Source organism: Rhyacophila brunnea, unplaced genomic scaffold (assembly GCF_057557595.1).
Source record: "Rhyacophila brunnea isolate RB1 unplaced genomic scaffold, BYU_Rbru_1.0 scaffold_17, whole genome shotgun sequence".
In the NCBI taxonomy this organism is placed as follows: Eukaryota; Metazoa; Arthropoda; class Insecta; order Trichoptera; family Rhyacophilidae; genus Rhyacophila; species Rhyacophila brunnea.
The window spans coordinates 11355569-11366739 of record NW_028232827.1 but is presented as its reverse complement, the minus strand read 5'-3'; positions in this window follow the sequence as shown (position 1 = coordinate 11366739).

Genomic DNA, 11171 nt, shown 5'->3' with positions numbered 1-11171 from the left:
TGGGAACTGAAATACCCAACGGGTAAGGCGATAGCAGGTAACCGTCTTGAGTAATGATGAATTCGGGTTAAACTTACAGATGTGTCAAGAATACGTTGTACGTCTAATACTGAAAACTGCTCTCGGTTTATGCATTTACGCTCATTTAATGTTGGTGTATTACACACACTATTGCACGTGCATAATGAGTGGTTCATTTTCGTAGGACACTCACACATTCAAAAACCCTGCTTCAACGTGCGGCGTATTGAATATAGCCAATCGGTATTCTATTTATTATCTGTTCTGTATTTGGAACCTATGGAGTAAAGCGATATATAGCTTGCCAGCGATTATTATTAGCCAATCCCCATACAGGTCACCTTGAAGTTAAAAAAAGGTATGAGACCCTTAGTAATCGAGTGGCAATAGTTGTGCATTATTATCAATATCAACCAGATAAATTGAGGTTTTTATACCAAATGGCCAACATGCAGTTATTATTATGATTAAATACTTATATAATATTTCGTTTATAAACTTAATTTCGTAAGTATCTAATTAATACGTAGAAAAAGACAAAAATGAATGTTTTATTTCTCACCTGGCTGTTCTGTTTTGTTCTGTTTCTTCATGTTCTATTTTATCATGTTCTGTTTATTCATGTTCTGTTATATCATATTCTGTTTTGTCCGGTTATTTTATGTAATCAAACATAACAGTTTGGTAGTTGATAACGAAACATTTTTATTACATAATTTGTTTGAGTCTCTGTTGTCGATGAAGCACTCCTATGTAATATATTATGAAAATCTTATTTGCACATTGATTATTTATTCGGCATACGAATGGCTGCCTTATTTCTATGCTGGTAGCAATTTATAAATTATTTTATTTTGCGCTTTGAAAGTGCGCGTGCATGTTGCAAGTAAAATGTTTTATTTTAAATTCATCTAACAATTCGACTCCAATAATTAATTTTACGCATAATGTAATATCATTCTTTATATATATACCTAGATGTTTACAAACAAGATGTCTCAGATTAATTTTTAATCGTGAAAATTAATCTTACATTATTTGGAGATGATCATTCAAATTTTTATGGTGAATCAATAATTAAGGGGGGACATGCTCGTCGAAGGTCAAAATTGAGTTTTTATTGTATTTTCAAACCATGATCCTGGACACTCCTTAAACGTTGTAGATAATCTATTTATATAATTTTGAAGCCTTATTATCCTTTATAGTTATTTTAAACATTTGATGACTGCATAAAGTATTTTTGTTACATAAAATAGTATTCTTTTAAACCTCTCGCTCTAATGTTTTAGAATATAGTCATATTTCGGTACATAACTGTGCAGTGGTGTTAAGATTTTTTACATTTATTAATTTTTAAACGCATTTATAAAACCATTAGCATAATTTATTACGAGATAATTTTTGTAAAATATTCACGATAAAAAATTATATTGATAATCTCTGTGATCCCAAATTTGACAAGAATTAGGCATTTTATTATTCAAAAAATCGGCAAGATTAACACATTTCAAGATGATTCTAAAGATATTTATTATAATCTATGTCTTTGACAATTCAAGTGTGATAAACATCTTATGAATAATGATTGCTTTATAATAATTATTGACCTAAGAATAAGGTAGTGTTTTTTTGAAATACGCCATTTCTTTTGTCATTCCCCAGTGGTTAAGCTACAACATACGGCCGTAGCCATAATATGACAAACTATAATTGAAGTAGGAAGTAAAATGATATTGACGCGCGTGTTTGAACATGTACCGTTTAAAAAAAAATAAAAAAAAATTCGGTTAGGTACATGTTCAAACACGCGCGTTAACATAATTTTACTCCCTACTTTAATTATAGTTTGTCATTTTATGGCTACGGCCGTATGTTGTAGCTTAACCACTAGGGAATGACAAAAGAAATGGCGTATTTCAAAAAAACACTACCTTATTCTTAGGTCAATAATTATTATAAAGCAATCATTATTCATAAGATTTTTATCACACTTGAATAGTCAAAGACATAGCTTATAATAAGTATCTTTAGAATCATCTTCAAATGTGTTAATCTTGCCGATTTTTTGAATAATAAAATGCCTAATTCTTGTCAAATTTGGGATCACAGAGATTATCAAAATAATTTTTTATCGTGAATATTTTACAAAAATTATCTCGTAATAAATTATACTAATGGTTTTATAAATGCGTTTAAAAATTAATAAATGTAAAAAATCTTAACACCACTGCACAGTTCTGTACCGAAATATGACTATATTCTAAAACATTAGAGCGAGAGGTTTAAAAGAATACTATTTTATGTAACAAAAATACTTCATGCAGTCATCAAATGTGTAAAATAACTATAAAGGATAATAAGGCTTCAAAATTATATAAATAGATTATCTACAACGTTTAAGGAGTGTCCAGGATCATGGTTTGAAAATACAATAAAAACTCAATTTTGACCTTCGACGAGCATGTCCCCCCTTGTCTGTGGATCTAGCGCACTGGCTCTCAACATATTTCTTGTGGCGATCCCCCGTTACATTAGTGTAACAAAAAAGCATTTTTAATATAGTATAATAAGTACATATTTATATTAATAAGATAATCATTTAATTACCAATTAAAAATCATAATCTATCTTCTCTCCCTATGTCTTCGATTACATGTGAATTAGCATTATTATCGTTCATATTCCAATTTTCGCATTGCATATGGCTTAGAAAAAAAGTTTTTGATAATCACATTATAATATATTAATTTTGTATTGATTTGTCTATTTGTAACGCAGCGCAGCGCAACACAGCACAGCTCTCACTGTCTCTCTGTTGCTCTATTTCTGCGCATTGGACACATTGAAAGCATACGAGCGCATCGACAATAATTTTGACAGGTTGCACTGCAACCTGATTTATTCTAGTTCTACAATATTGAGACGTTTACATTGACAGTAGGTGAAAAAAAAATTCACACTCACGGAATCTAAAATCAAAGAAGTAGGTAAGTATTTAATATTCACAATTTCTGCCTTAATTTGCAATCTCTTAGCAACGCATGATCTGCCTACTCTCACTAAACTTCATTGATTTTAACATTGTTCAATTATAGTAAAGTTGAGCGTTCGTTCTGTGAAATCAAGCCAAATTATTTTTTAAGGCATATATAGATATATGAAAAAAAGCGTTTCTTTTTTATAGTTTGGTATAATTTATTAATTTTAAGACTTGAACTGATTTCTTGACGAATCGGTTGCCACATGTGCGTCAAGGGAAATTGCAACTGTTTACACTATCACGAAAATAAATAATTTTAGCTATTTCCCATAGAATAATGCCGTGATGAGCAACGCTATAAAAACCTGGATACAAATTGTTCGTTAACCAGCTTTCTCCTGACTGATACTTAAGTCAGGTACGTGAAATCGAAAACGCTGAAGGCAAGAATATTGAAGGTAAGAAGAAGGGGCAATGGTGCTGCATGCATTCTCAGTCGTCGGGTGCAATGAGCATCGACTATGATTTATTGCGAACCAGCCTACCCTGCAATTACGAAGCGTAGGATTACAATCGTTTGAAGATCTCCTATCGACTTACTTAATACTTTTGTGTGTTCTGCCTGAGGTGCATCATGTAGTGAAACGAAATAATTAGGAAACACTGGTTGAATTGCCCGAAACAGCGTTTCAGTGCAGTGTAGGTTAGGTTAGGTTAGGTTAGGTTAGGTTTCGTTTAGCGTTAACGTACGTTAGCGTTTCAGTGCAGTGTAGGTTAGGTACTGGAGGAAAAAAACACAAAACATTGTTCACAATGCATGTGTCATTTTTCGTGCAGAAAACGTCCCTATCATGGGCCAGTCGTATCAAAGCAGATCCCCAACGCCTTATACATCGAGCCACTTCAGCCACTAGGGCCAAATTATATTGGCAAATTCACGCGCCAATCTTCTGCGCCAATCGCCTGCGCCCATCGTCTGCGCCAAACACCCCAACAATAATTGGCTTTATTAATGATTAAGTTGGGGCGCGAATAATTATTATTCTAAATACTTAATACGATATTAAGTTTCCGCTATTTTTATTGCTCCAAAATAACACAGATATCACTCGGAGACTTTCCATAAACAAGGCGGTTATCTACAATAATAGTTGTTAGCACAGTTAACTCGTCTTACTTGATTCCAAATATATCACATTAGAATCTCCAGTTGGATAAAAAAAGTCCAATTGGAGATCATAATGAGATGCATTTGGATTCAAGTAAGACGTGCTAACTGTGTTACTAAACGATATTTGACAGCTCACGATCATGTTAAAAATATCACGTCTGACAGTTAATTTCTCAGGATAGTTAAATTAACAGAATACGACATCATATCATATGTATCCCTTTTTTATTGGTTTTGGATTAGAATAACTGATTGTGAAATGTCACTTTGGACTCCAGAGTCGTGGCCAAAATAAAATTCCTATTTTTCGCTCACGTAATCAACAATCAGAAGTCATTGGGTAGATAATTACCGTATGGTTTCGGTAATCATTTACCCAACTGTCACAATCGTCGAATGACACATTCGCGATTAATAGGAATTATTATATTTTAGCTACGACTCCAGTGAACGATCACAAAATGACATTACACAATCGGGGCAGACGGTCGGCGTGAGAATCTTTCAGTGTAATTTGTCCTTTACTGAGTTACGTAACCAAGATAATCTCCTTACACCTACCCTTTTGCTGCCACCTACCTTCCTAGGAGTAAATCATACGGCTCATTGCCGTAAATGTGGCTTAATAGTAGCTATACGTCATCTTGTCTTAAAACCTTCTCAATGGTAATGAACTCAGCCCAGTATATCTTTATGGTACGCCGATACACCCACGTCTGGAAAGCATCCAGTCTTCTAATAATTGTCCATTCCTTTGTCATCCAGGCCTCGAATCCGTAGACCATTGTATGCTGTAGCACCTGATCGCCCTTCATCGAGGGACCAGAACTATGTCTCGATCACAGAAGAGATAGGTACGTATATTCGTAATTGCAGTATACCAGTGCTCGAAATGGAAGACTTTACGAACCGGAGCGCTAGATAATTGTTCATATTATGATAATTATGATAATGATAACAGCTGTATTTATTATATGAAAATATACCTGCCAAGCTCAGATGGAGTAACTGTATTTAAATTTGTGACATGCAAGCTTAGGGCATAATGTTGTCAGCGCCGCAGATGAACATCGAGGTTTACGTCATGTCATAAATATATATTTTTTACTATTATTCCGACAAATTTCGTACCAACTTTAAGAAATATATGTAAGTAAAGTAAACTAATTTTAATAATACGTTTTAATAATAAAATTCACGAACCAGAATGCAATATTTAATTTTTCCACGAGACGGAACGATAATGACAGGGATTTCACGAACAGGAGCTGCGCTCCGGTGCGTTCCAGCCCATTTCGAGCGCTGATATATACGTCGGGTACTTGATTTTAGTAGTTTTTATTTTATTGTTTATCGTAAGGGACGCTCAAAATCAGTCAGTGTATGTATCAAAATCTTTAAATTCGCCACTGAGTAGGGAATAGTGTTCCCGAACCTTATGCGAACCTTATATGCACCATGGCGTCCATTGGCTCATTTGCGTTTGCAATCTCCAGGGAAAATGTTATTGAGGACTTTGGGAAAAAATACAATGCTCTAAGCTCGGCATATACCTAATATTCCAATGTTATATCATAGCTGGTATTATTGCAAAGTTAATCTACGTTATCAATAGAATGTAATTAATTATACATTCCTAATATTACGCAATGTCTAGGCATCGCTACCAGCAATGATTTTTTTTCTTCAGTATGTGACAGTGGCGTAGGTAGTAATAATTATTTTGCACACATAATCAAGAACTATGAGGGCCCTTTCGTTCATGTTGTTTCACTCAAATATTCCTCATGCACGTGGCCCTACTTCTACAAGCAACGACGTTGGTAATTTAAATTTATTTTGCAGTAAAGATTTTGCATTTGCGTTGCATTTATGACACATACGTAAATATTTATAATAACTTTAAGCCGGCTCGAACATCTAAACTAGTCTCGTCTGCAACAAAACGTCGAATACGCCGATGTAACGTCACCGTTATTCAAAAAACACACGTTGCCAAATGGAGCTCCGCACATTGGTGGAATGCGACTTTGTAGTTAGAAAAAACGGTACCTACTGTTCGGTTATCAGGAATACAGCGGAAAACACATTTTGAAAATAGCCGATAAACTGGATTATTTGTTAGGTTAACCTAACCAAACCTAACCTAACCTAACCCAACCTAACCTAAACTAACCCAAACTAACAAATAATTCAGTTTATCGGCTATTTTCAAAATGTGTTTTCCGCTGTATTCCTGATAACCGAACAGTACCGAAAAACATCTAGTGTTGCTAGCAACAAATCGCACGCGTCTCGAGCTGCGAGTCGAGGCCACTAGTGTTTCGGTTACGCAAACGCACACGTTACGAATTATTGGTCATTCCTTTTTAGACGTCGATGCTCGCCGATCGCGCATCCCATACATATCTACGTTTCGAGATGTGTCGCGCGACTGTTGCTAGGCGCCTATGTGCGCAGTCTTCATATGCAATAACGATGCGACCTTCCTATAAGGTTTGATTTATGGCTGTACTATACGGCAGATGAGGCGAATTTAAATATGCGAGCCGGCTAACAGTAGCTAAACGTACCCATACTAGAGTAAGTATTAATTGTACATTCTTACGACCACATCCAGAAGGTAATTTCCCATTACTATCCCTGCAGGGCTATTCTAACATATCATTTCACTAAACTCCAAAATCAATTTTAAAAAGTAATAAATATGCTGTATCGTATTCAGATAGTTCATTATCCTGGGATGTCAACTGTCACGCGTGATATTTTTTAACATGGCTACTCAGCGCGATTTCCTAACTATCGTCTCGTGTGGCACCAGACGACATGACGTAATTGTGACGTCAGCCAATACATGCCGCCCGCTCGAGCGTGTATTGGCTGACGTCACAATTACGTCATGTCGTCTGGTGCCACACGAAACGATAGTTAGGAAATCGGGCCCCGAGATAAAATTTCGAATACAAAATACATAGCACGTCACCGAAAATGTCTACGTCTTTGGGGAGCACATTGACTAGTCTTGCACCCCCCGCTAATGGTGTCTGATAGGCTTGACACGAGGAAACGGTTTTGATTCAGAATAAACCATGGCTGCGACCAAGTAGGTAATTGACAAGCGCATGTAAATTCAAATTCATTAGGACACCAGGATTGGAAACCATCCCTCGCGATAACAGACAAAAGTGTTTCAAGTGCAGAAGAGACCTACGAGATTCAATAGAGTGAAAAGTAAGCATGCCTTGTAAAAAGCAGTTGGATCTTACTTGATTTCAAATGCATTATTGTGTTATTTTGTATCAAGAAAAATAACAGAAACGCTTCACGAATGGCCCTGTAAGGCCCCTGTTTTAGCGCGTAGTGCCCAATTTTTTCGTTGGTTTTTGCTACGCCAGTGCCATGGAATTATATTTCCCCTGGTGGGATAAAAACTTTAAATAATAACGAACAGTATTGAAATGTGATTTTGATTTGAAGTATGAGATCATCGCTGGCATCTAATTGCCATTATGGCGTTATGTAATTTATGACTAATAACTTCTAGCTGTCAGTAAATGTGCTAGAAAATGTGGCTGTAAACTACATTATGGCTCGCAGATGATTGATGAGCATTTAAATCGTAAGTTGCGTAATGTGAATTAACGAAAACGAAATTACACTTACTGCCACTTATTTCCACGCTGCAGTAGTCTTTTCATACTTCATCTTACGGACACAGAAGGTAATTATATGTATTAACATTTATATAACTATTTGTCACGGATAGGTAGATAGACGTTGATATCTCAGTAGTACTCGTACCTACGAAACGGTGTTACTACCAAACTATCCAACTTCAATCAGACTGATCCAGTATCAAAACTGGCAGTGATCTAACACACCCTATTGTCATTCTTCAACTTTAACAAAAGGTTACTGAGGTCACTAAGGCTAGGGATTGCAATAGGTACCGGTATTTCAAAACCGGTATCCCAATATTTTTAATACCGATTTTTAAAATCAGACAATACCGATATATTCAGTATTGATAGTGGATATAAAAATGTATTAATTAATATAAAATATTATACAGGACTGTATTTTTTGTCGGGATGTGTGTCTGGCTTATTACCGTTGCCTTTCGACCTTGGTGACCAGTAAGGACACGTGCAGATTTTCGAAATACATTTAATTTACATTATAGGTAAGTATTTACCTACTTCCCTAATTTAAAATGTATCCAAATATTTTCACCCTTCGCCCGCGGTTTTATAAGTGGCTAGGTCTATTTTTAGATGTAAGTATCTGAAATTGCGCTTAAATACCTACTGTTCGTTTGTACCTATAATCATTAGTAACCTCAGCCATAGTGGCGAATATTTATATTATAATTTTTTTTCCGAAATATCGGTATTGGTATTTTCATTTGGTATGGTTCCCTAACTGAGGCATTCCAAATTAATTAGCAATACTTATTTTACGGCACAAAGAAATACCTACATCCTGAAACGGCCCCCAGGCTAGAATCTTTAGCGGGTCCCTCTACCTATCGCTGAGGTTAAAGGCTATGTGACACTATACAAGCATTTTCCAAACGCCTTTATACGTGCATGGATTTACTTGCAGCAGTAGTGTGTATTTAAAACTATCGCGATAATAACTGTACACGTAAAAGTAGTGTTGACTGTCTCGCCAATCTCATTCTCGAGACACGACGTTGTGATTTTGATACTGACAGGTAGTGAAAATTGGTTAACTTCAAAATGTGTCTGCGCAGTGGAGTTCATTCTTTTATCGGCAGTTTCACCTCTATCGTTCAACTGCGCAGGCGCAGATACCGAACAAACCAACTGTCGCGTGAAAATTCAGACTTCCGAACTTTTGGAACTTTCCGAACATGGATGCAACTTGCATGGATACATATTGTTTACACGTGAGTTTTCTTGCTATGGCCACGATAATACGTACTGTCAGTAGGTAGTTAATCCATGCACTTGTAAATGGGGTAAATATTACTGAGTAATGGATATTTTGTAGTAACAATAGATAAAGGAATAAACATTGATGAATTGAGTTGTCAGTATTGAACGTCACCACTTGTCTTACTATGTACTGAACGTTTTATATACCTACATCTTACATCCTTCGCTAACGTTACAGTTTTGTACAGCAAAATAAAGACGAATATTTCTAATTTTATTTATTTAATTTATGCATTTGTTTTACAAATATAATGAAGATGATAAATTATAAATTCAAAGCGTGCAAGACATGACATAAAAAATAAGTGTTAACAATGTTGAAATAAAAATACATGGTAGGTAACCTACCTAATGAATAAATAATAAAATAATAAAAATAAAAGTACCTACATGGAAGCACACAGAGTGAACTAGGTTGATAGACGCTATCTTAAAAACTTATAAAACAACATCCAGCTAAACTCACACTCACATGAGTGGAATATATCAATATATATTTAAGCAGGACTATTCTAAACAGTTAAGACGGTAACAAGATTCCGTTATTTTTAACACGGATCTCACTCAGACCAGCGCTCGAAATGGACCGCAACGCACCGGAGCGCAGCTCCTATTCGTGAAACTCTCCAGATGATCGCTACGTCTCATGGAAAATTAAATATTGCATTTTATTTCGTGAGATGTTAAAAAGTAATAAAATAAATTTACTTAAGTATATTAATATAAATATTTTACATGTTTATACGAAAGTTGTCGGAATCAAAGTAAAAAAATATTTATGACGTGACGCAAACGTCGATTTTCATTTGCAGCGCCGACAACATTGTGTCCTAAAATCGTATGCCACAAGTTATAACTTGGCAGGTATATTTCCATAGAATACATATAACTAGTATATACATATTTTTGGAAAATTATAGAGCGCTCCGGTTCGTAAAATTTTCCATTTCGAACGCTGACTCAGACCAATTCTATAAAACATGGCGGTTGTCTATACCTATAGTACTTAATAAAATTGTTAACACACGGCACTGCGCTTTACTTCATTCCAAATGTATGCAAAGATAACTCGGAAAAGTATTTATTAGTAAAATATTGTTAAGGGGGAGAGGCATGCCAGCATAGAACCTAGCGGAAAAATACGAAGCTTGCAATTTGAGATTTTTTTTTGATAATTTACCATTTCAACTCTATTAATTAATAAATATGTATCTGAAAACATTAAAAAGATTTTTTTAAGTCGAAGATAACGTTACAATTATTGTAAAAAAAAAATGAATTTGTCATACATTTGGTATTTGGTATAGTTTACGTTATTATTACATTATTTTTATGGTCACATTTAATTTTAAAATTAGTTTCAGTTATAGTTTTAGATTTTTGACTAATTCATAGTTTTAATATTTTTTATATCTATTTTAAAAAATATCTATTTTCATAATAAATATTAAATAAAATAATGTGTATAACTTAGTCGAAATTGTAAATTATCAAAAAAAAATCTCAAATTGCTAGCTTCCTATTTTTCCGCTAGGTTCTCTGTTTTGATATTGTACGAAACAGCAAAAATTCCATCCCAAATATACCTACATTGCCATCTAGGATAATAATTATGAGTTAATATCACATTTATTCCATAAAGATAGTATAAACAGATGAAATTATATTGTAGAGAAAATTAACGTTTGAAAATTATGTGATAAATAAAATTAAAATATTGGACATTTTATACGTCTTCATTTCGGTTGGTATATTTATGTCAAAGAGGTTATAGGTACGTTGCCCTTGCCGACTCAAAAGATTAATCTAAAGATGGCGCTGGTGTGCTTAATTTTCTATGTATGCTATGATAGTCATAGATAACAGATATAGTGTTCACATACCAATAAAACAAAAGTGCCGTGTTCCCACTGATGGTTAAAGAAAATACCTACCTACTCTTGGAAAGGTGGAGAGTGAAAAGAACCAAAATGAGGTGCCTAATGTTCTTCTTTTTTCTTTGATAAAAATGTCAATCAACGGCATCAGCAATTAT